The sequence below is a fragment of the Protopterus annectens genome, chromosome 16.part0, assembly GCF_019279795.1.
Source record: "Protopterus annectens isolate FY-2018-M chromosome 16.part0, PAN1.0, whole genome shotgun sequence".
Taxonomy (NCBI): domain Eukaryota; kingdom Metazoa; phylum Chordata; order Ceratodontiformes; family Protopteridae; genus Protopterus; species Protopterus annectens.
The window spans coordinates 802,491,516-802,518,987 of record NC_056750.1 but is presented as its reverse complement, the minus strand read 5'-3'; the positions used below and the strand labels follow the sequence as shown (position 1 = coordinate 802,518,987).

At 40.4% G+C, this 27,472-nt stretch overlaps 1 protein-coding gene across 1 annotated transcript in view; it reads right to left on the bottom strand.

Moving 5' to 3' along the window:
• LRSAM1 (leucine rich repeat and sterile alpha motif containing 1) overlaps nucleotides 1-27,472 on the bottom strand; it is a gene marked incomplete in the record, with an annotated part of 1,381,442 nt that overhangs the window by 868,590 nt on the left and 485,380 nt on the right.

Here is a 27,472-nt window from a genome sequence, read left to right as displayed (position 1 = left end):
TCAGGATAATTAAATCTCGATCCAAAACATTTAGAAGCAAAAATATACCGACACTTAATAGTGCGTTGGTTAAATCTAGCACAAAACCGACAGCAAGGCACGTTATGATCTGGGCCTAGGCAAGGAATACAGTACAAATGAAAATCCTTATGAGGTATTTGCTTCCCACAAGTAATGCAATTATTAACTTTTACTGACATTGGTAAGGAGCAAGAAAAAGTTTCCCCAACGGGGTACTTAGCTTTAGTTTGAAGACTTCGGTTCTGAAACTCGAATGCGAAAATTTCAGGAGTTGGCTGACTGGCACTTGCGAACTGCTTCTGCTTCGGGCACCGCACGGCAAGAAAGACGGAGTAAAATGGCGTTGGCTGCATGTTTTATACCCCTGACGTCATGGAAGAGGAGACAGCAACTGACGCAGGACCCAAGACTTTGTTATTCAGGCCGACTGAGGGCAACCTGCCAGCAGATTACAACAACAGTGAAACACAAAGAACATCGGTCTCCTTTGAAGTAAAAATAAAACCCAGAACGCAGCTAACTCTGAAACATTCAAGAACAACTCTAAGGCTAACTTCCCACTATTAAGTGATAGCCTGGCAAAATTTCAAGCCCCCTAAACTCTGAGAACACTGCAACCTATGCAGAACTGTAAAAAAAAAAAAACTTTTGCAAATATGTTAATAGCTGCATACAGGCAGCTGTACCCACCAAGAATGAGTACACAACTCAAAAGAACAAGCCACCCTGGTGGAATCACATCAATAGGCTGTATAATAGAAGGAAGAGAATCATGGCAAACACCCAGATGGTGTAGCACCCAGAAAGATAAAAGCACTCATCACACTAAACAACTCAAAGGACAAAGTCTACTGCAGCCAAATTTAAGGTAAATTTGGCCTCCCTGACCTAGGACAACCACAACGCATTCTTTAGCCACATCTGCAATCTCAAAGGCAATACACAACTGTGTGCAGAGCACATTGTTAATGGAGCCACCTATACTGACCCAGGAGAGAGAGATAGCAAACCTAGTGGCAGACAAATTCAGCTCCAACTTTACCCCTCTCTCCACCCCAGGAAATATACCTCCCCCAACTACCACTAGGGAACAGATCCTCAATGTATTCTCTAAGCCCAAGATCTCTGCATCAATGTGCACTGAAAATATCCCAGGTGGCTTCTAAACAGCATGAAATACAACACATCAGCCCATCTGTTATTATTTAACTGTAGCCTCCAAACAAGCTTCATTCCTCGTGAATGGAGAATGGCAACACTCATCAGCCATCTACAAACCCTGGAAACTACAGACCCATAAGTCTCACTAGTGTCATATGCAAAGCCATGGAAAGCATTACCAAAGACACAATCAATAATGACATAGAAAACCTCAAGATACTGGATTTAACAGAGTCTGCTTTCATCAAAGGCAGGTCATGCCTGTGCAACCTGATGGACTTCTTTGAGAAGGTCACCAAAGCAATAGATGAGGGCAAAATAAGTCACATTGCCTAACTTGACCTGGCCAAGGCATGTGACACAATACCTCACTTGGGCATTGCTAACAAACTCAAGAGGTTAGGTACAAACCTGTATGTCACCCAGTGGATAACCAGATGACTTACAGACAGGACCAAAGAAGTAAGAAGTGGGGAATCTGACTATACAAAGAGACCAGTCACCAGTAGAGTTTGTTGGGGATTGGTCATGAGACTGCTCCTTTTCTGGTATCTACTTCTCTTAAGTAAAAGCCAATAATAAGGGCCTTTGATTGACCAAATTTACAGACTACTGCAAATTAGTAGCAGTCACAGACTCGCCTACTGGCTCTAATGTTCTCCAGGAAAGGCAGACATAGATAAATAACTGGTGTCAGAGCCATGGACTAAAACTAAATGCCAAGAAATGCATAATAGTAGCCTTCAGGAAGTCAGCAACCCCTGGTAACTACCATGCTGACAACATACCCCTAACAGTTGACTCAGTAGTCTAGCCTTTGACCGTTAGCAAGGAAACCATTTTATGCAACTTATAAACAAGGAGTTCACTATACTACTATATTTAGCACTCAAGCCTAGAAATAAGTACAATGCCTCCTATGGTATGCACCTAACCAGGCACACAGTGTCCACAGAGGTTTCTCACTAAAAGAATACACGGTGTAAATAACATGTCCTATGCAGACCACCTCAATGCCCAATCACTGTACCATGTCTCCTTTAAACCATTGATGGGAGAGCTATACCTGGCATACAAGGCATTATCAAACCCCACTCTGATGGACCTCCTGCATATCCACAAAACAAACATAAGAATTATCCAGTCTACAGACATAAACCTTGCCTGTGATATAAACAGTACCTACTGTACAGGCAAGTATGTACAGCAGAGACTACCCTTTCTTTGGAAAAGACTCCTCATCCATGTGAAGCAGAGTTCCTCCCTTACTTAATTCAAGTGTAACTGGACAACTGGATGGTGGACCAGAAAATTCACCCCTGGTTTTACACCTATGTTCTAATGTTTCATCACCCCTACTTACACTTACCAAGGGTAAAAGATTTGTGATGCATGGCTAGGCTTAAAATGGTGCCAGTGATCATTAGCCTCGTACATACCTATGAACTGAGAAGCGAATCTCTGTCTAAAGAATGCGATGCAAGTACCAAAGGCTGAGCCGAGGGTGCACATGCAGCCTATGCTACTGATAGATGCCCCTTTACCCGGGCACAGGGCAATACAATGAGCTGCAGGGTTCAGATAATATGAAAATAAAACCCAGAATGTGCAAGGAAGGGGAGCAAAATTAAAACTGTTAACAGTCAGAAACTGACAAGTCATCATACCTCTCAACCTGGACAAAGGAAACAAATTCACTGCAACCATGCTAGCTAAAACAAAGTCCAAGAATCCAACGATAAATTCCAAAGTTTATTACGCAACCTTAGCACTTTCACTTAAAAAGCTTCATCAGGCAATAACAGAAACAGTACTAAATCAGTTTAAATAATCCATGATCAAATTCACATATGTGATACGTGTACTGTAGCTTGTGTACAATATGATCTTACAAATGTTAGCACTGTAGACTGTGTACAATCTGATCTTACAAAAGCACTAGCCAGAAACACTAAATACTACCTGTATGTAAGCTACCCGTATGTAAAATAACTGTATGTAATCCACTGATATATGTTACCTCTGTTCATCTTTTGTTTCATGTGGAGCTTTTCTCCCTGGGACTCCGCTGAAAATGGACATGTGTCCAGTTGGACTTTCCTGGTAAACAAATGTAAAATGAAATAATAAAATAAAATAAGTCAAACAAGATCACAAGTTAAAATCAGACCTGACGCTGTAACTGTTTTAACCAAAGCTTTAAAGAGATAGCTTCATTTAGGCATGGTGAAATATGTGCTCTGAACTTCAAAAATCCATTTAAATTCTTCCAACTCAATATGTTATATTAAGCACCCCCCCACACACACGTATAGATTCATTTACTTTTGATAAAATCAAAAATGTAAAATAGTGTGTTGAATCATGATTATGAATGTTTATAAAGTGCATTAGTACATAATTTACAATTGATATCTGAGAGATGGCTACTTATACGATCCTTAAGTCTCCTATTAGTTTTCCCGACATAATATGCATTGTAAGACTGACATGTGGCTTAATATATAACATTCTTTGCATCACGATTCCCAAATGTGCATACATATAAAGTCTTGCCAGTCACAGGATGAATGAAAGTCTTTTCAGTATAATATCAACACAATGGGCACATTTATTACATTTAGAGGTCCTGTTTTGTTAGTCATAAATGAGAAATTATTTTTAGGCTGTTCCTTACAACATAACTGATTTTTGAAATTATTACATCTTTTATACCCAAAAACTGGTCTGTCATCTATAAACTTCCTTATATCAGGGTCAGAAGACATAATTGGCCAGTACTTCGTGATATTGTTTTTGACTGCATTAGTATTTTGGTTAAAATGCACCTTTTAACATTTTGTTTCTCATTCATTTGTTTAATACTGCTTCCTGTAATGTAATTTAAAAAATCAGCTTAATATCAGAAGTCTGCCTTTGGATAATTATGTTTTTCTGTGTTAGTGACTTCATTTATATTATAACCCCTGTGGAAAAAGTCATTGGCAGTATTCTGTCTGACATAACATTTCACCATCATTCATACGTAATCTAGCAATGTGTTTCACTTGACTATATATAACATTATTAAACATAAAAGGAGGGTGCATGCTTATGCAATGTACATATGTATTCCTTTTCACAGGCTTTCTAAACAGCATAGTTTGTAAAGTACCTAAATCTGTCTTAGTTAACGTAATATCTAAAAAGTCTATAGTTAACATAATATCTAAAAAGTCTATTGTATTTAAAGATATTTCTTTTTTAAAATTTTAAAATTCAGTATAGGTGTTCATACTATTAAAAAAGTATTAACATTTTCTAATGTGCTTGTCCAAATAAGAAACAGGTTATGCAAGTAGTAATTTTTTTTTTAAATTTTACTTTGAGTGACTACGGTCACTGAGTTAATTATCTGGATGTGACGTTAAGTTGGAGCACTCTTGAAAATTTTTTTTCTAGCAGTATACACAGGAAAAATACATATGTCAAAAATTATTTACACTACCACAGTAACAATCCTAGGTTTATGAAACAACATCCCTAAAGGACAGTATATTACAGCCTCACGTATGACAAGTGATGATTCTGGTTTCCTTCGAGGAATTGAGTTCATCACTGAGCCAGCACGTAAAAAAAATCTACTGCCAATCATTAGCGGACCGGAGTTCCGCTGTGGCGACCCCTAACAGGGAAAAGCCGAAAGACACAACAACTGAGTTGTTTCTTAACACAGGCTACCCTAGGACGTTATTACAGAATATTGCGTTAGAAATTTACAACAAGAGGGCGGTAGATTTTCCACCTATTTTAGCTCACATATTTCAGGAGAAAAAGGTTGGAATGGATACTGGAGATGCTTCCTATGTTCCTAGGTGTGTTATTGGCATGTCTGCTGACAGTGACACCATCAAATCTGTGGTAAAGGACAAATGGAAAATTATTACTGGCAGCAGTGAGCTGCAACTAGTTTTGAGAAATGTTCCTAGTTTTGTGTACAAGAAAGTCAACACTATTAAGAGTTTACTGGAGAAAGGCAATAATAGAATGACTCTCCCTCACTCGGATAGACCTAAGGGTATGTACAAATGATTTATCTGCAGTGTTTGCATATACATTCACGAGGGACCTTATGTTGGATTTTTGAGTCTGGTTTCTGTTGCCTTCAGTGTTTTTTGGTTCTTGTTTTTTTTCTACACTGAATGCTGTTTTTTTGGTTGGTCTGAGCTTTGCTTTTTTATGGTGTGTGCGCCAGCGGACGGCCTTTTGGATCTGACTTTGCATCCAGTCATGGACAGTCAACATTCTATGATGGCAGCTTTTGTCTCTGAACGTGGTAATATACAGAAATCTTTAGTTGCTTTAACCAGAAAACTATCAAAACGAACCCACTGTTAGGGGGAATAGTTCTGCTTTTGTTAATGATTTACCTGAAAATAATTTACATACAGACTGTGTAAAAGGGCTCACTAGTTCTAACAAAGAAATGTTATACAAGGATGTCTCAGCAGCTTTGAATTTTACATCCAACCCTTTTGCCTTACCAGGTAGGTTTGATAGCTCAGCTGAGAACCCCACTGAAAATACTGTTATCACTGATCAGTTGTTTGAAATGGAAAAGGGTCTCAAAAAATATAGAGCTCTTTTAGTGGAAAACAAGTATTTTGACTGCTGCATCTTGTCTAAGATGGTCCCTAAGGGTCTCAGGTTTTTCAAAGCTCCGAATGGTGTTGATCAGGATGATACATTTTTTGAGGAACCAACTACTTTTCTCAACAATGCTGGTTTGGATTTTCTGAACTTGTTGATCCAGCACAACAATAAACTTATTGATCAACTAAAAGTGGATTTGGAGGTACTGGACAACAACATTAAGGAGAAATTAAGGGGTCAAAACAGCCACTTTAAAGACTATCAATTGGTCTTAGAAGCTGTTGATAAATATGAACATTTAATAGTGCAGAGAAAGCTTAAAAAAATTGACCATGACATCAAAGCTTACAAGAGCGATCAAGCATTCTCTGCTAATCTTTCCACTAAACAGCACTTAAACGCTCGTAATTTCAACAGGTGTTTTAATAAGAATTACAGATCTGCAGTTAAAAGCAGCAATTTTCCTTTAAGTTCAGGTTACAAAGGAACTACTAGCAGAGCCAAAGCGTCAGAGACTATGCGTCATCACGGAGGTGGTGCCAATGAGGCTACTGCTTCGCCCATGCCTGGGACATCTACTATGAACTGTTCTAGTATTAGTTCTGGTAACAACAAAGAAAGGACGAATTCAAAAAATGGGACAGGTTCGACCAAAGCTCCGGGATTCAAGTGGGGTCGAGGCAGGAGCCATTTACAGAAACAATGACTGTTTTGGACTTTAATGTGAGTTCAGACAGTAAAATTTACAACTTGACTGATTTTGAGTTGTCTGACTCTCAAAAGCATTTGTTGGGGTTGGGTTTAAACTTTATACCCAGCAAACGAGCGAGTTTAGCTAACACTTTGTTAGAAATTAAATTATACACCAGAAAATTGAATTTGTCATAGATAATGAAAGACGTTGGCTTAGGATCTGTTTCCTTACTTAAGTTTTCTGTCTTTAATCCTTCTTTACATAGTACATGAAAAGTTTTTGAGGCTTTTTGTATGAAAGATATATGAAAGCTGTTGAATAACAAACCTGTTTGTCCATATTATAATTTGAATACAGAAGACAGGAAAGTGTTAACTGAGCTTATGAACAGGCATGATTTGAGGTTTATGAAGGCCGACAAGGGGTGTGGGTTGGTAGTGATGTCTACAGAGGATTACAACAAAGCAATGAAAGTTATTTTAAGTAACGTAGATGAATATTGTGAAGTTAATTACAACTCCACGGAGAGTAGTTACAGATTTTTTAAGTATGCACTGTATGACTACTTTATGAATGGTGATCTGACAGCAAAGGTGTATGATTTTCTTATGATAGATTATCGGAGAGTAGGTGTACTCTTCGGAATACCCAAGATTCATAAAAGCCTCACTAACCCCCTTTCTGGCCTATTGTTTCTTCCTCTGGAAGTGTTACTGACATTTCTTTATATTTGGACAAGTTGTTGAACCCTTTGTTTCAAAAGTTACCTTCATATATTGGGGATTCATGGTCATTTATAAACCAAATGAGGTTGTTCAGTTTGAGTGATAAAGGTGTTAACATTAGGGAGAACAGTAATGACTTTTTCATGTTAACAGTTGATGTAGTGTCATTATATACTGCTATACCGCAGCAGGAGGGAGTAGAATTTGTGTCTACTTTTTTACACAAATATACTACTTGGTCGGACTCAAGTGTTGACATTTGTACTTTTTTGTTATTACTCCTGTTAGAGAATAATTATTTTATGTTTAACAGAAACTATTATAAGCAGCTTCAAGGGGTAGAAATGGGTGCTACAGCTGCTCCGGCTTTTGCCAGTTTAGTGATGGGTTGGTGGTAGGGAGAGATTACCCACTTTGAAGCTTGCTAATGAGATTTTATTTTATTGTAGATTTATTGATGATTTATTTTTTATTGTAAAGGGACCTGTCGAGTTGTACAGTACCTTTCTGGAACAACTTAATGCAAGTCGTAATTTTTTTTTAAATTTTACTTTGACTGACTACGGTCACAGAGTTAATTATCTGGATGTGACGTTGAACTGGAGCGCCCTTGAAAAAATTCTTCTAGCAGTATACACAGGAAACATACATATGTCAATAATTATTTACACTACCCACAGTAACCATCCTGGGTTTATGAAACACAATATTCCTAAAGGACAGTATATTATAGCCTCACGTATGACAAGTGATGATGCTGGTTTCCTTCCAGAAATTGAGTTCATCACTGAGTTGTTCGTTATCTGAGGCTACCCTAGGATGTTACTACAGAATATTGCTTTAGAAATTTACAACAAGAGGGCGGTAGATTTTCCACCTATTTTAACTCATGGATTTCAGGAGAAAAACATTGGTACAGATACTGGAGATGCTTCCTATGTTCCTAGGTGTGTTATTGGTATGTCTGTTTACAGTGATACCATCAAATCTGTGGTAAAGGACAACTGGAAAATTATTACTGGTAGCAGTGGGTTGCAACTAGTTTTAGGAAATGTTCCTAATTTTGTATACAAGACGGTCAACACTATTGAGTTTACTGGAGAAAGACGATAATAGAATGTCTCTCCCTCACTCGGAGGGACCTAAGGGTAAGTACAAATGCTTTAGTTGCAGAGTTTGCAGATACATTCGCGAGGGACCTTTTGTTTGATTTTTGAGTCTGTTCTCTCTTGCCTTCAGTGTTTTTTGGTTCTTTTTTTTTTTTTCCCCAACAGAGTGCTGTTTTTGTTTTTTGGTTGGTCTAAGAAACAGGTTATATATGAATCTTTGATAAAAAAACAATACCTTCAAAATATGAATTGTTGGAACTGGACAGAATGCATTCTGGTTTCAACAGGTCTGGCAAAGCTGCAGGATTATAATGTGTAGTCATTTTAATTAGCATTAACTTCTAGGACAGAACTCACAGTTTCGAAAAAAGTGAACACACTACTAGCAGATACAGTTAAGAATCAGGAACACCTCTCAAACAGAGCAGGAAAGTAAAAACGTTCAGCATTTGGCATCTAAGTAGAGTTATAGGGACTGTGGGAATTGTAGATAAGAAAACTGGTGCCTTAGGAAATCTGACACAACATAAGCCAATATCTGTCCAAGTCTGTTTTGTCCAGGTTTGTATCGTGCTCAATGTATATTACACTACTTTGCCCCACTAAGAAGTATGAAATCTAAGCAAACAGACGTGGAACATGCTCAACAAAAAAGGCTTGTTCTGATGCAGGTGGAACACCCTGTTTACCACCCTCCCCCATATGTGACTCTAAATACCCTATTCACTCTACCCAAACTGTTTAACCTCGACTTCAGCCAGAAGTTGTCTATCATTTGGTAGGCTGCAGTACTACTCACAGAGTTTCAGAAACAGTAATATTTCAATCCCCAAGATCAAACTACATTTTGCTGCATCTATGTTTACTCTAATACTGTGTCACTCAACAAATGTTCCCACCATTCCCACATACTTCTGCCCCACCACACACTGCCCAGTCAAACAAACCATCTGCCCTAAAGTTGGGTCCAAGCTGCCAGGCTAACCTCCTGCTACTAAAGTATGTTCTAATGCAAACTGCTAACAATGTTCTATCAACTAGTAGAAACTTAACAGTGCAACCAAAACCTTCAGCATCTGCAAAAATACTATATTTCTTACACAAAAGACTGTATATATAGCATAAGCCACTGCTCAACAACACTTTCGACACTTTTACTGTTTCTGACTTACACAACTAGAATGAGACAAGACAACAAGAGAATTATGCAACTTGTGTCACTTTTACTCAGGCTGGAATGGAGACTGGCGATGACTTGACATCAGCTGCAGTTAAAAATTGCAAATAAAACAAAATAAGAAATCGCGAATTGAAGGGGCAACTCGGGAATTCGTGGCACCCCATTATTTTCCCCTCAAAACTGGTAGATTCCGAGGAATTCGGTATGGTTGAGAGGTATGCAAGTCACTTGTTGATGAAAACAAAATGCAAGCCCTACCCCAATATCTTCACCTCACAGTTTATTTTTTTTTTAAACTAACCCTACATCTTAATGACTAATGGCCCTCATGATCTGCGACCACAGCAACAATGCTGGTCTTTTCAGAACACAGGTTGGTCTCATTTTCCCCATGTGTCATCTGTCATAAAAATGCTAAATAAAGCCAGTCCCACCACTAAACCTGGAATTTACAGTGTCAAGTTGCCAGCCTGATGACATTCCACTGCATGCTAACTTTTTCTCTGGAAAGTTCTCCTGTTGGTTATTCTAATGGGAAGGCTGGGTTATTGTTTATAGAAGTGTAGCTATATACTGGCTGATTATAACAGAGGGTGGAAATGGCTGAGTTATCTCTCAGTTTAACTTCTCCAAATGCTTGGCTTTTTTACATACAGCAATGGGAATTGCTTCCGTCTTTGATGCTAGCCAAGACTGCTTTTCATGTGTGATGCCCTTGAATGTTGAGTGTTTTTAGATGTCGAAGGGTGTCTCTCCTTGGAGAATCATCCACTGCTGCAGAGTTACCAATGTGATGTAGATGTCATGTGTGCATATGTCACTAAAGTCATGTTTGAGTTAGGGGCCGACTGTAAGGGTTGATGCAGACGTCATGTGTGCATATATCACTAAAGTCATGTTTGAGTTGGGGGCTGACTGTAAGGGTTTATGTAGCCGTCATGTGTGCATATGTCACTAAAGTCATGTTTGAGTTGGGGCCGACTGTAAGGGTTGATGTAGCCGTCATGTTTGCATATGTCACTAAAGTCATGTTTGAGTTAGGAGCTGACTGTAAGGGTTGATGTAGGCATCATGTGTGCATATGTCACTAAAGTCATGTTTGATTTAGGGGCTGACTGTAAGGGTTGATTTAGACGTTGTGTGCATATGTCACTAAAGTCATGTTTGAGTTAGGGGCTGACTGTAAGGGTTGATGTAGACGTCATGTGTGCATATGTCACTAAAGTCATGTTTGAGTTAGGGGTTGACTGTAAGGGTTGATGTAGACGTCACATGTGCATATCTCACTAAAGTCATGTTTGAGTTTGGGGCTGACTGTAAGATGCAATGACAGTCTTGAAATTTCATTTACTCAGGAAGATCTAATTAGGCTGAATCAAAGGGAAGCACAGCCTGCATGGTTTTCAGTATTAAGATGCGTTAGTGCAACAGACCAAGTATTTACTACTGGTGCACTGACTGAAGGCTTAACAGTTATGGGTATAAACCACAAAAAAGGAGAAGGACACCTGCATTTAGCTGACAATGATCCGGTGATGAAGGCATTCTTTAAAATGGCAATTGGTTAACATGTCTAACATTTGCATTAAAACGTGATAACTTTAAGGGTAACATTAAATTAAGTGATCACAACAGGGTGTCATATAAGATGATGACCAGTTGGAATCTACAGTAATACAGTAACTGTTAATATAAGACAGGGAATCCAAGGTACAGGTAGGGTAGATATTTTACAGACAAGTGAGAGCTATATGTTGGTTAACTGATCTCACACAATGGCTATCCTTTCTTTAAGCTTATAATTTATCAAATTTGTCTGAAACAATATCAAATACACATTAAGCTGTAATAGGATGGGGTCTTTTGACGGCCTGTTATTACTGGTTTACTATAACTGAGTTAAACACCACTGTTTCAAGAAAAACATAAGGCATATACAATGTAACAGCAGCATTTTTTTTGTATTTTTGTTGCTCACTGATACAATAAAAATACAATAACAAATTATCCTTTTAGAAATATTACTGGGTTAAATCGATTCCTGTTGTGTGATAATTGTGTAAATTTGTTTACTTCTTAATAAAGGCCTTTCTTTAAAAATAATATTTCCTTGGTTGTAGCCAGTCGACATATGTATATTAATTAATAGCGACACAAATTATGCAATATTCCTGCTGTACTCTTTCTGTCTGCCTCACCATTCGAAGGTTTGCTTCTCAGCAAGCATCTAGCCATGTTGTCAAAGGAAGTCTGGGGGGGGGGGGGTAACAGCTGACCCAAAGAATTTTAGACTAATAACACTGACTAGTATTCTATTTAAAATCATGCAAAGAGTTGCAATCCAAAATAAAATAGGGGCCTACGTCTGTTAGACATGCATCACTATGCATCTGTTAAGGTAAATATTAGCTTTTGAATCTTGTGGTACTCTCTGAAGAGGTAACAACAGCACTTAATAAAGTATTGGCACTGCAAGCATACACATGTATTTTATATATGTATATATATATATATATATATATATATATATATATATATATATATATATATATATATATATATATATATATATATATATATATACATACACACACACACACACATATTTATATATATATATATATATATATATATATATATATATATATGTATGTATACATTTATGCTTTTATATATTTATATATAGATTTATATATACATAGATATATACTTTATATATATATATATATATATATATATATATATATAGAGAGAGAGAGAGAGAGATAAACACAAACAGAGATATACAGATATATTGTTTGTTTTGTTTATTTAGCATTTGTTTACCAGGATAGTCCAACTGGGTCTGAGAAAGACCCCCTTTCAGTGGAGGACTAGGAAGCAAAGCTCCAGAAAACAGATGAAACAATCCACTCAGGTTACAAAACATATAAAGCACTTTGCTTACAGAGATATACAACATTATTTAAAAGACATTTATAGAACTATAAGATAGCTTTTGTGCACATTAAGAATATCAGTAGTGAGGAGTGAGTGATTTGCACAGTGTGCTGTTTATTTTATAGGACAGTCAGATAAATGCATGCAACAGACAGCAGTTATGAAGGGGGTAATAATTCACTGCAAACCTCTCAACCTGGAATCATCATAAATCTGGACAAGGCCCATGAAAAATAGGGTCAAATCTGTATGCTGATTAACATATAATTTGCATACATAATTACGTAACCCCACCCACTCCAATGGAACTGTGGGATACCATGCACAAACACTAACAGACATCTGCCAAACAAAGCAATACTGTCTCACAATGAAAACAGACTTGACATTAAAACTTCTCTGCCCTTGAAACTCACATTCACTGAAACAGCATCGAAACCCACACCACATCCAAAGAAAATGCATCTGGCCAGTGGTGGATAAAGATTACCTTTGAGCTGTTTTCAAATCACTGGCCCCTTGCACACAAAACAAGAAACATACATGTGTTCTTTGATACACCTTCCTGACTTTATTAAATGATATTCCTTGTATAATATAGCACACTTGTTAGAGCACATTTTAAATTTGTTTGAACATTTTTCCCGCAGGCTGTACTGTAGGCAATGAAACAAAATGCATTAGCCAATAATGACAAAACTGCCCAATTCAGAACATTTCCATCATAAAAGTCTACTTCCACACCCACACTATAAATAGAATGACAGTAGTGTAAACCATAGGCATCTTGCACAGCTTCTCGCACTTATTTTCAATTTCAGGTTAGTTTGTCTTTTTTTTGGGGGGGGGCAAAAGGCCAAAAACCAGGGACACATTTTAAACATTGCTTGTATAATTTTGGAAAGTTGCTAGAATAAAATGTGTTACCCCCATGCATTTCACTGGCAAGTCTTGAACCCAGGACCCTGTGCACTACAGTCGGAGCAACTTACCACTATGCCAAATCAGCAGTTTCCTGAAAGATAGGAAGACTGAAACTTAAATGGTTACATTTAGTGAATTCAGTTCTCACTTCTCACCATAGCTCTCAACCTCTTAGCACAAAAAACCTGGACAAAGCCAATAATGGGGGAATACAGCCCCAAAATAGGGAAAATTTCAAATACTGATCTTATAAACTTAGAAAACTGCTAGAATAAAAGGTTTTGTGTTACCATTTATTTTCTGAAGAATGTGAAGTCTGAAATTCAAATGCCTGTCATTATTTAATTAATTCAATCCTGCAGTGATTTGCCACAAAATCCTGAAAACCACAGACTTTATGAAGAACAGATCAAATTCACAAGTGGTGGCAGCTAGGGACTTTAGGTTCTTTTTACCTTGTACCCAAGGTACAGAGTTTGAGCCTGAGTACCTCTAGCAACCAGGTGTATTAAAATTACATCCACACAAACACACACAAACACACAGTTTCAGATAAGTACAATCAAGATTTCCTTACTGCAAGTCCATTCCTGCTTGCATTTATAAACCCTTTCTCCAGTTCAGAATAAGGTCTCCGGAGTTCATTCCATTCAGTAGTCCTTTCCCTACTGTATTTCCATTCAGTAGTCCCCGTTCAGAATAAGGCCGCTGCTGTTCCCACTTGCAGAGCATTTGAACAGCCAGGCCAGCAAGCCGGAAATGCGTGCATGACACGAGCTCCCTGCATCAGCTCACAAAGCGGGAAAAAGAAAAAAAAAAAAGAAAAAAAATTGGAAATGAAGGGATGCCATTCGGGAATTGTGGCACCCCTTCATTTGGACCCCAAACCTCAGTAAAAACCAAGTAATTCAGTATGGTTGGGAAATGAAGGCGTGCCATTTGGGAATCGTGGCACCCCTTCATTTGGACCCCAAAACTCAGTAAAAACAGAGTAATTCAGTACGGTTGGGAGGTATGATTCACTGCATATGACTTATGTAATTTTGCTGATTACAGCAGGCTAATAAAATACAGGAGACAAAGAAAGATGTACAGTAAGGGAAGTGAGTGAAGTTATGATAGATGTAAAGTGCGAGGAATAAACGAAGTTCATCGGTTCATGAAAGGTGACTAGGCTAACGGCCCTACAGCCCTTACAAGCCTAGCCATATTTATCCTGAGTTGCCCCAATAATTGGTAGATAGGCGAGTGAAGTTTGCAGAGGTAAGGGTCTATCATAGTTAATACCGACGTCCCCTGTCCAGGGGAGACAGGGCACCACCCCAGGAGTAAATCTGTGGTTACCCATGCATTAATCTAAGTTGCGTTTGAAGAGGGTCAGGGTGGGGCTTTATTTCACGTGAACTAGAAGCTTGTTCTCAAGAAGTGGCAGTCTTTGGGAGATGTATCTTTCTCTCCAGTATGACCAGTTGATGTCAGAGGCTAGGTTAAGATCCATGGAGCAAGTGAGCCTCGTGCAGTGTAATTTACGAACGTGTAGCATTTCCTCAGGGTTGCCCTTAGCAACCTGTAGGAGAAAGGATACAGTGACAGGGCTTTCAGTCTTTCTGTGTAAGACTTCTTTTAATTACTCTGTAATTTCTTGATGAGAAACCTCTGTGGTCTCTCTGATTGTTGCAGGTGTCTAGTGAGGTACATACAAAATGCAGCACTGTACTCAATTATTGGTCTAAAGAGGGCCGAGTATAATGGAATTATAACATCCTTAGATCTAGATGCGATCTTATAGGATGTGTTGCACAGAAGGATGTCCTTACTGCTGTGGGTATGTGGTGGTCAAAGTTCAGGTTGCTATCAACCTGAGTGCTCAGATCACATACCACTGGGTCTACACTTAGGGGGGTGTGAATTATAATATAATTAGTAGGGATGTCCACTTTCCAAAAGGGAGTAATGATGCATTTAGCTTTAATCCGTGGCTCTGGCTTCAAATCATTTGTCTGCGTTAAGCCTGTCTGCAGTACATTAACATCATTGGGGGACTCAATGTTTGCTCCCAGTTTGTAATAGTCAGCAAACTTGGTCAGCCACAGGCCATCCAAGTTTGCCTGGACTTCTAAGAAATCTGAATAGTAAGGGGCCCACCATAGAACCAAAGTGGTACACCACTGGTGACTGGTCTTTTGCTAGAGGTGAAGTCACCCACTTTGACAGTATGTGTCCTGTCAATAAGCCAGTTGGCTACCCACCTGGTAATGTAGGGGTTAATTCCCAATTGGGAAGAGTCTCTCTATAATACCTGAATGAAGTATTGTGTCAAATACCTTGGCTAGGTCAAGACAGGTGATATGCACCCGCTTTCCCTCGTCCACGGCCTTGTTGACTTTTTCAAAGAAGTCAACCATGTTTAACAGGCATGTTCTAGCTTTAACGAATCTGAACTGGGTTGGGTCCAGAGTTTGGAGATTACCTATGTCCTTGTTAGTAAGGTCCATAATGATCATTTCCATAGCCTTGCAGATGAGGCTAGTCAAGCTTATGGGCCTATAATTCCCAGGGTCGGTTGATGGTGTCCCCCCCCCCCCCTTTGTGCAGAGGGATTATTGTTGCTGTTCTCCACTCTGCTGGAACATAAGACAGTTTGCAGGCTGTAGTCAAACAGGGATCCGAGTGGATCTGCTAGGTCATGTTTTTAAGTTGTTTAAAAAGCAACATGGGATGTTGTCTGGCCCCATTGATGAAGTATTTTTGGCCTTTTAGAGAGCAGAAATAACCTGCTCTCTTGAGATAACAGGTTGAGGAATGGTGACAGGTATACTTTGGAGGATGACTGGAGGGCACGGGGGGTGAAGTTTGATCCAAATCAATAGATCAGATATCTTGGATATTACCTCCAGCTGAGTATGGGTGGTGCCATCCACAACCAGTTCAGTGCATTGCTGCGTATTCCCTTTTAGATTTCGGACTTAATTAAAAAAATGCCTTGTGATCATCCTTAGCTAGGGAGGTGATTTTTGTTTCATAATTAGCTTTGGAGGATTTAATAAGATCTCTAATTTGTTTGTTTAACCTACAGAGAAATATCTTCCTCTGCTAAGCTAGTTCCCTCTTGTTCTTGGACATTAGCTTCTTTCTCTTGTTGTATAGCCTGTTTATACTAGGGGTCCACCAAGGTGGCTGTTTTTTTTTTTTTTTTTTAGTAAGACCTGGTTTTAATCTGGCCAGGTACAGTTGATTCTATACAATTGCTTAGGTGGTTATACAAGGCACTGGTGTACACCTCTGCATAGGAGTCTGTGTTATTTGCATTTGAGGGTGGTTTGAAACTTCACTTTGTAGGATGAAGTCTGTCTAGCATTTTTGAGCTGGATTGGGCATGTGGTCTTATAATTACAGCGAACAAGACTGATTTATGGCCCAATCTTAACCAAGGAGGACATCACATGGGGGTGCCAATGCTCATCCACATTAGTGAGTATTATGTCCAGGATATTTGAGCCTCTTGTGGGTGTGCTGACTAGCTGTTCCACAGCATTTGCACTGACAAAGTCCAAGAACCTCATAGCCAGCATGTCTGTGGTCATGTATGTTTCCCAGTTGATGGTAGCATAATTAAAATCATCCATGAGTAAGGTGCTGGGCTGTATGGCAAGTGACTCCAGTAAATCCAGGTATGCGGTATGCTTTTCCTGTTTCAAAGTGGAGGACCTACAGCAAGCTATGATGTGGTAGGGGGCTTTGCCTATAGGTAATTGGACATGGAGTAGCTCAAGAGAGTCATACCATTTTCCCCACTCTTGAGGTGTATTTATCCTTAATGAAGATGGATACACCACCTCCTTTGCTTCTTTCACACTCAGTTGGTGGTCTGAACATATTGAAGGCACTGTAGCCTGCATGGCTGGGGTTCTTTCTGTGCCTTTGAACCATGTCTCTGACTGCACAGATGTCAGCACCTTCCACAGTGAGGAGTGATTCCAGGAAGTGCAGTTTCTTGTTTAGACTTGTAGTCTTAAGCAGCAGAACTTTGAGTTTATCTAGAGAGGATTTTGTTATGCTGGGAGATTGGTTATTTTGACACTGCCTAAAAAAGGCAGAATAGGGGTGGCTAATGCCTTTGCCAGTATCCAAAAGCCTAGCGGTGACAGGTGCAGACCATCTCTGGCAAAGCAGTGTGGCCTGTCAACCATGTCTTACCAGACTGACAGATATTGGATTCCCCTGGACTGACACTTGAAGCCAAGCCAATTGTTAAAGTCAATCATTTTTTGTTTGTATTGTGACATCATCCTTGGAGAAGGATTACACCTGCCTGTGACGCATCACTTGAAAGCTTGGTCATGTCTCTCTTCATATACTCCACTGAGGTACATCTCAAGTCATTCAACCCCACATGGACTATGACGGAGTCATACTGGTACTTGTGGTTGAGTGACTGGAGTCCTTGAGTGACTTGATGGATCCTGGCACTAGACAGGCAGGTAATCGTAACCTGCTCATTATCCAGCCTGGTGATGGGAACATCCATGTATCTCACCACGGAGTCACCTAGGACCAATATTTATGGTTTTGTGGTGTTATGCCTTATGGGCTTATTTGTTGAGACAGTGGTGTGTGCGTTACGTGTTGTGATTGTTTTTTTGCAATGCTGTGTAAGTAGGTTCTTTTTGGGAGCCCTCTGATCTTTTGATAAGTTACTAATGAGTGCCTCAGCATATGTGGGTTTATGTGCAGTGCCCTTACTTAGTGTGGGAAGTGTGTGTATACTGACAATCTATTTGGCACTCGGTTTGTCCTTATGTGACAGTCTTGCCTCCAATTTCATAGTGTGCCTACATCACCCACAAAGTATTTTTTTGTTTCAGGAATAAGTGGTTGTCAGTATACATGAGACAATTGCTACATTGCCTCAGGATGCCCATGTAGATCAGGCTGGCCAGACAGAAGACGGGAAACTGTTTGTCCATGATAGCAGGCGCTTACTGTTTGTTTTTTAGGGGAAGGGAATAGGTTAATTTGACAGGACTGTGCTGGTAGCACTACAAGAGGGACCTACACTTTTTGTAGGTTAAGGTTGATCTATAAGGCATCGCTGCTCAGTGCGCAACTGAGTTCCTCCTAGAGCAGCAGAAATGCTTAGAAGGGTTTCACTGACAGCTGCTTAGGGAAAAAAATGAGCTTTTAGGCCTTTTGTGTCTAAACAGGGCACTGCTAACCACTGCTGAGCGAACAGCAGCACCACTCAAATGTGAGGCTTAAATACAAGCAAACAGAAACAAGTTTTAAGTTAACTACCAATCAAAAAAGCATACAATAAGCCTTTCATCAACAATCCCCAACTCAGACAGGTTAGATCAGCACAGTTCTGCCACAAGGGTATAGAAAAACACATTCTTAATGTAGAATAGCTAGCTGGTTTGTAGCCCAAGTGTAACAAGGCCACACAAACTACCTACAACAGCCCTTGAACTAACAGACACAATGTAATACAGTGCAATTAACTACTTAAAGCAGCAGCAACCAGTAGTTTTTTTTTTTGAAACGGCTGAAGTACAGTCGCAGTATATAAAAGAGAAGTGCAAAAACATACTTTGAGCCCTTTTGTACTTATTCCAGGTCAGATAAGCCAGGTAAACACCTACTGCCACTAGATGAATAACCCCAGTACTCCTAATGTAAAAGCACAGTAAAGGAGTGTCCAGAGGGAAATGCTACCACAAACAAACGTAAAAGATATGAAATGGTATCACAAACAAACTTAGAGATAAAGATACAGCAGTGTACTTTAAACAGCTTATAAAAGTGTGATTATTCAATAAAAGTGAACTTGGGTTACGTATAGGATTTAGTAAGAAGATAGGAGAGTAAAGAAAGGAAAAGAGCAGTCAGGAGCTACGCAGCTATCGTTTAAGGTGCAATTTAAACTGCTTGTTTGTGCTGCTCAGTTTTAGATATGTAGGTATGTTGTTCCATAGCATGGCAACATATGTGGAGTAAAGGGAGTTGTCAGCTAGGCTGTATGAGGCAGTTGCAAGAAGAAACATTTTATCTGTGGTGTGGACACACCTGTTTGTAGAGTACAGCTGTGATATATTTCCTAGTGCTGGGCATGGTTCTGGTTTACAGATGAGCTTGTGGGTCATACTTAGTTGAGAGACGATCAGAGTGGGATGTAATTCTAGCCAGGAGAGTTCCTTTAGGGCATGACAGTGGTGGGCTTTGTAAGTAGCAAATCTTGCGATCTTATTATAGCATTGTTGCAGAAGGATAGATAGATAAGACAGATAACAGATAGACAGGCTTGTAGATTGAGAAACATTGGTGCTGTATAAAGGACTGTGGGAAATTAAGTAGGCTAAAGTGACATATTTTCTAGTGGTCTTGCTTAAGTATGGGGTGGCTCTATAAATGTACCCTAGTGTTTGGTGGGTTTTCTTTACAGTTTTGTTTACAGGAAGGTCAAATTTTAGGTTTTCATCTAATGCGACTCCTAAGAAGTTTGGTGTGCGACAACAGTTTGACTTTGGTGTTACTAGCTGATGTTAGAGTGGTGAGACATTTTTCACTAGTAAGTTGTTTAGAAGTAAACATCATGACTTATTTTCTGGAGCTCGGGAAAAACTACAAGTTAGTTAACCATGTTTCAACAGAAGAGACAGATTCCTGGGTTACAGTTTGTATACTTGGAAGGTTTTTTCTTGTGCAGACAAGTGATGAGTCATGTGCGTATTGTGTAAGGGTAGCGTGTTCGCTGGCTGAATGCAGGTCACTGATGAAAATATTAAGCAGTAGTGGCTCCAGGACAGATCCCTGAGGAATTCCTAATGAGACTGGGAGGAAGGATGAGTGTGTGTTTTGGCATTTAACTGCCTAGGATCTATAGGTTCATAGGTTGGTACTAGGTTATCGGCCCTATGGCCTATACAAGCCTAGTCAATTACCTGGCTTTATCTTCCCACAGTATTTGCTTCCCTGGACCCCTGTCTAGCAGGGTGACTGACGTGATACCCAGGGTGAATTTCCTATCTCCCATCTAATCATCAAGGTTCCTTTTGAAGACGGCCAAAGAGGCGCTCTGCTTGACATGTATGGGCAGTCTATTCCAGAGTCTGGGGAGTCTCTGGGTCAGGTACCTACCCCTCCAGCATGTTTTGTTCATTGGGATAACAAGGTTTAGATCCCTGGAGCATGTGTCTCTGAGGGATTGGGATTTATTTAAGTGTAGCATGTCCAACAGCTCTGGGTTGACATGGCCTTGTATGTTAAGCAGAGATCGCCTCTGAGTAGACGATATGCAACAGAGTATAGGTGGAGTTTTTTTTAGATGGTCAGCATAGGGTGTCTGCTTTAGGCCTGTGATTCTTTTAGTGAGATATTTCTGTGGCCTTTCCAGTTGTTGCAGATGTCTTGAGAGGAACATACCAAACGGGGCGTTGTATTCTATAATGGGTCTAATGAGGGATGAGTACAGTGGGACAATGACCTCCTTTTTTCTGGATGAAAAGCCTTTAGTGATGAGGTGTGCCACATAGAAGGCTTTCCTGACTGTTGTGGCGATGTGGTTATCGAAGGTGAGACCACTGTCCAGCTGTGTCCCTAAGTCTCTTATCACACTTTTGGCGTTTAGTGTACTGTCACCTATGTGGTAATTCAAAGGTACATGTTTTTTCCCAAAGGGGATAATTATACATTTCTTGGCATTGAGCTTGAGTCCATGGCTCTGGCACCAGGCATCTGTTTCTGTAAGGCCCTTTTGTAGAATATCCATATCATTTGTGGATTCAATAATGGCTCCCAGTTTGCAGTCATCTGCGAACCTTGTTAGCCAGAGTCCCTTAGTATTGGCCTCTACTTCAGAGAAGTAGATGCCAAACAAGAGTGGTCCCAGGATTGAACCCTGAGGTACTCCACTTGTCACTTGTCTGGAGCTGGATTTGGAGTTGGCTACTTTTACAGTGTGGGTTCGGTCAATAAGCCAGTTGGCAACCCATCAAGTGACGTAGGTATTAATGCCCAGCTTAGTACTTTTAGCTATGATTCCAGAGTGGGGGATGGTGTCAAAGGCCTCAGTGAGGTCCAGATAGGCTGTGTGGACCACCTTACCCTTTGTCCATGGCTCTGGAGACGGATTCAAAGAAGTCAATCAGGTTCAGGAAACAAGATCGGCCCTTCACGAAATCAAACTGCGTGGGGTCCAGTGTTTGAAGGTTGCCAATCTCTTTGGTTGTAAGTTCCATGATAACACGTTCCATGGCCTTGCAGATCAGGCTCCTCAGACTGATGGGACAGTAGTTCCCGGTATCCAAGGTGGATCCCCCCTTGTGCAGTGGGATAATTGTAGCTGTGTGCCACTCATTGGGCACGAAGCCTGAGGTGAGGCTATGATTAAACATGACACTTAGGTAAGGTGCCAATTCATTTTGTAGTTCATGTAGTACACAGCCTGGGATGTCATCTGGTCCCATGGATGCTGTATTCTTAGCTTTGGAGAGTGTGTTTTCTACCTGTTTGGCCATTATTACTGGAATTTGACAATCTTTCAGTATTGAGATGGGCCCTTTAGGGGGTGAGAGGGGGGGTGAAGTTTGCACTGAATCGATCTGCCAGGATACTGGCAATATCCTTGGGATCAGTACATTTAATGCCATTCGGTTGTAGCTCAGAGCAGATCTGAGCATTGCCATTTAGATTCTTGACATAGCTATAGAATGCCTTGTGGCTGTCTTTGGAATCTTTGGCAATTTTATTTTCGTAACTAGCTTTAGAGAATTTTATGAGGGATCTCAGCTTTTTACCGAGGCTGGTAAGGGAGTTTTTTTGCATCCTGGAATTTTCCTCTTTTCTGCAACAGTTTCTTCCTTTTGTTGTAAAGTTTATTTATGGCAAGGAAACACCAGATTGGCTTCCTTTTTTTTGGAGGAGAGTGTCTTGGTTCTATTGGGGATGGCATGATTCATGCACGAGTGGATGTGCTCGTACAGTGTCTTAGAATTTCAGCAGTTGAACATTCAGTTCCCGTCTGCATGAGTGTCATGAAGTTTGTCACTTCTGACTTGAGTAGCATGAAGATGGCTTTGGAGAAGTTTTTTACGGAGGTTTCCTTACTGAGGGGTGGGGGTGGGATGTGGATGTCAAAGGTGATTAGCTTATGGTCAGACCTGACCAATGAGGGGGTGACCATAGATGTGGAGCATCGATTTCCCATGTTGGTAATGACCAGGTCTAGGATATTGGAGACCCTGGTGGGACTAAGGATTAGTTGATCCAGGGTGTTGGAATTTATGAATTCCAAGAACCGTTGGGCAAAGGTGTTGGTACAGGAGTAGTTTTCCCAGTTAATGGCAGGGCAGTTGAAACCACCCAGTACTGGGGTGTTTGGTTGTATCTTAATATTTTCCGGTATGTTTAGAAAGGTGTAGTGAGAATCTTGGGGCATGGTGGGGGATCTGTAGCAACCTACAATTTGGATTTTAGTCTTACCTAGTGTTAGTTGCACCTGCAGAATTTCAGAAGCATTGTGTTGGGCAACTAGCCTGGTGTTGTGAATATGGACACTCCTCCACCTTTAACGTTTCGGTTCTGGTTTGGTGGCTGAAAAGTGTGGTAAGTGCTGTATCCTGGTATTGCAGGGGTGCTCTCTGGAGCCTTGAACCAGGTCTCAGTTACTGCACAGATATCGATGTTCTCCATTTTTAGGAGTGCCTCGAGAGAGTGCATTTTGAGGTTTAGACTTCTAGCACAGAGTAGCATTACCTTCAGATTTTGCATGCTTGTACCTGTTACGGTGGTGGTTTTGTCCTTTGAACTTTGCCTAAAAAAGGCACTATAGGGGTGGCAAAAGCCTTAGCCAGTAACCTGAATCCCACGGGCGACAGGTGCAGACCATCTCTGGCAAAGCATTGTGGTCTGTCGATCATGTCGTCCCAGGAGAGATAGCTGGAGAATCAGCTGACTGAGTGGGAGTTTAGTCCTAGGGAGGGTAGTTTTTGAATAAACTTTGCATGGTAGACTGTGTCAAATTCTTTTGAGTTATCTAGGACGATGGCTGAAGCTTGATTACCTAGGTTTCTGAGTTAATTAATATTATGAATATAAAACTCACTAAAGCTGTTGTGGTGCTGCTATGAGACCTTAAACCATGTTGTGTGTGAGAAATTAGATTATCAGAGACATACTTGAGGAATTCAGAATGAATACATGTTTCTAGTATTTTGGCAGGGGGAGATAGTATGGTTATTTGGTAGAAGCGAGAGAAATCTGAAGCTGTATCCCCTTTGTGGAGACAGATGATGCAAGATTTGTTTTTACTCAATTCTGGAACATAATGTTCTCTGGCTGACCGAATGGATATGATAAGCTAAAGCCTCAGAGGCTAGAGTTTGATATACTTGGGCAGTAGTTTGCCTGGAAAGAGGCTGTTCGTGTTTAACTGAAGGAGAAGTTTCTTGGCAGTGGATGTTTGGATAGGTTGGAAGATGAGGGTGGTTGTGTGAGTTTTGTTAGTTGGTGGGGGAGGTGGTGAGGTTGGAATGGGATTGCTTGGTAGTGGATGTTTGGATAAGTTGGAAGATGAGAGTGGTTGTGTGAATTTTGTTAGCTGGTGGGGGAGGTGGTGAGGTTGGAATGGGATTGCTACTTATTAGGGAGGTAACTGAACGGAGAAGGAGCTGAACTGGGATGCTATGCTGTCAGATGGCAGTAGAAGGCTGGGTGGATTGACCTGGATGGAGTAGATGTTTGATCGTGGACCAAACAGTCTTGGATTATTTTGGCGTGTGTTTTGACGATTATGTAATTTTTTTTTTTTTTTTTGCCTTGTTGTACGCTATACTTAGCTTGGTTTCTGAACACTTTGTAGATTTGGAGATCATCAGTTTTGTTTGCCAACCAGGATTTCCAGGCTTTGTCCCTAACAAAAGAGATTTGGTTTGTTTGGGTAACCAAGGGGCTGGTTTACTTTTGATGCATGTAGTTCTAGTGGAGACAAGGGTGTTAAGTGTTTAGGAAAATTTTATTGGAGAAGGATACGGCTTCATCTAGCAAGGCATTATACAACTGGTTCCATTTTATCATTTTGAGGTTTGATAGGAAGGTGCCTTTGTTGATGTTAGCAAGGTTTATGACTTGACTAAAGTAGCGATGTTTAAGTATGTTAGTGTGTTAGTGCATGATAAAGGTGAGAATATGTTCACTTAGAATGTCTAGAAGTGAGCCTTTGGAGCATAAAGTATTTGTGGACTTTTTAGTATCCAATTTATAATAGAATGATGCAATGAGTTTTTACTGTATCAAGCAGCAGAGGAGATGACTTGGTAGAAGTCATACAGGATGATACCACAGCTTGATAGGTCATTACTTATTATTAACCAGGCAATGTTGGAGTCACTTAGTATAACAGTTTCTTGCTTTACTTTGGATATGGCTCAGTGAAGAAATACATATATGTATATGCATGTGTGCACACACACACGCACACACACACTTTATATATACATCTATAGGTGAATACTAGAACAACTGCCCTGAAAGGCCATTTAGGCCAATGTAAGTATAGCCAACAACCCAAGACCAAAATCAAACACAGTACCTTGTGTGTATGGCATGAAAACCTTAACCATTATGCCAGACTCAACCCCCTAAGGATTTCTGAAGATGCATCTACCTTCTCAAATTTGTGAGAAGAACAATCTCTCTGCACTTCCTGGGTGTTGACAGTCAATGCAATACTTGCAAACTCAATCGATTTACAAAACTCCATTCCCAAGATTACTGCTTTCCTGTCATCAACTAACCTAGTGACTACAACCCTCTTAAAAACTCCTGATGAAAGGTCGGCTTCTTGTGCTGTACAGGGATGAAGCCCTGACTACGATTCGGGTGATTAGAGTACAAGTACAGGCTTGAGTGACTGTTAGAGCAGGAGTAGGAAGGGAAGGAGAGGAATGAGGATGCTGAAGGCTGCTCACCTCCCCCTTGGGGGAAGAGTTGTGTGGTACACATCTAGGCACACGCTGTATGGTAGAATCTGCTGGGGAGACTAGAGAATACACAGATATACTCTCTTGTAAGGGGAAAAGCTTTGATTACTCTACATGCAGTCTCTATACTGCTCAGACAAGCTCCACGTGGGTTTACAGAGTGGTCCTAGCAGCAAGGAACTCGAAAAAGCGATTACCTTCTGGATTTAAGTATCTTTGCTTTTTTTTCACTGGAAATAGCTTCTGTAGCTTACTTTGAACTAGCCTGAACTGTTTGTTAACTGATTGCTGCATTTGTTTTAAAATCTGCACTTAAAGTTACATTTAGTCGAATTTGATTGAAAGTTTGCTTGTTTGTTTGTTTAATTTAACTGTGGAGGCTGCCCACTAAAGTGTGCTAGCCTGTGTAATTAATTTATCACTGTCTCTGCATTTTCTGTGTGTTTCTACCAAAAAAACAAAAAAATAATCCTTGTTTTCCCGCCTTCCTCGACTAGCTTAGACCAGTTTACAGGCATTGCTGTATTCTGGGCTGTGGTGTAGTTCCTGTGTTGTCCATTACCTTACTTGGATAGAAGGAAGTTTCTTTGCTCACCAGTGGGAGTGGGGAGCCTTGAGCAGCCTACCTGTCCTTGGGGGAAGTGACCTCAGCACAAGAAGCTGTAGTAATTGGTTGTTTGGGACCATTCCTAGCTCTTTTGTAGTTCACTGTTTAAAATCCGCGTTTGCACGGCTTTGCGCGGTCGTGCGCATAGCGCAGCGCCGTTTAAACAAGGTTAAACTTTTTCTGGCTCCGCCAAGTCTGCTCTTCAAATTTTCCCTTAAGGAAGCTCTACTCTTAGTATAACCAGAATACTCACTATATTATAAGCCTAGCACTTGTTCTCAATACTTCTCTACTAAGTAAGCACTATCGTACTAAGTAAAGCACTACATCTACTTACCACCCCTGTGAATACCCACTTCCCTTAAAGGTATACCACTCCTTTATACTGTTCTAGCATGTCGAGTGGTAGATTACTGGCGTCGTCTCCAGTTCAGCTGGTCAATTTGGGCATCTTGAGACAATGCTACAATTGTCTCGTACACAGACAACCCTCTCCTCCTCCCAACAAACACAATTACATGTGAGAGATGCAACTATATAGCCAAACTGGAGGCTGAACTCTCTCAACTCAGGGCTGGCATGACCAGACAGGAGGAGATGGCAATCACACACACAACAATCCCAGTCCCACATAGACCTACCACAACTGCAAACCAAACACATAAAAACACAAAGACATACTCGGAAGCTCTAATAAAAAACTTACCAAAACAACAGAGGCTCCCAAAGCAGACATCCAAACATCCACCACCTCAAAACAAAACACATGCAACACACACTTCAATAAATCAGTGTGTCAACCAATCGCAGCCCTTGAGGCCAAACACCTTGCCTGATACACTAATAATAGGTGACTCCATAGTCAGACACACTGATGTCCCACTGACCAGGCTGAACAAGGAGAAGGTGACTGTGAGCTGTCTATCGGGAGCTAGGATCCGCCACATAACATGCACTCAGGTCACTCCAAAGCAAGTACAAATATGACTCCGTCATTGTCCATGCTGGTGTAAATGACCTGAGAAGTACCTCCCTGGACTACATGAAAAGAGACATAGAGGAGCTCTCCGATTATGTAGCCCAGGTTGGTATGACCCTGACCCTGAGCAGCATCTTGCCCTCACCAAGAATGATACCACAATACAAAGACAAGATGATCAGCTTTAACAATTGGCTCAAGTACTGGTGTCATTCTAAGGGGATCCAATGTCTGTCTGCCTGGGATGATATGTTGGACAAGCCACGCTGCTTCGCAAGGGATGGCTTACACCTGTCACCACTGGGCTTCCGGATATTGGCTAAGGCTCTTGCCACCCCCATAGTGCTTTTTTTAGGCAAGGCTCAAAAGACAAACCCACATCCTTAGAAAACAAAAATGGAAAAAAACTAAGGGTAATGCTGCTCAATGCCAGAAGTCTAAATCTCAAGATGCAGGCACTTGATGCACTCCTCAGCATGGAGAACATCGACGTCTGTGCAGTAACTGAAACCTGGTTCAAGG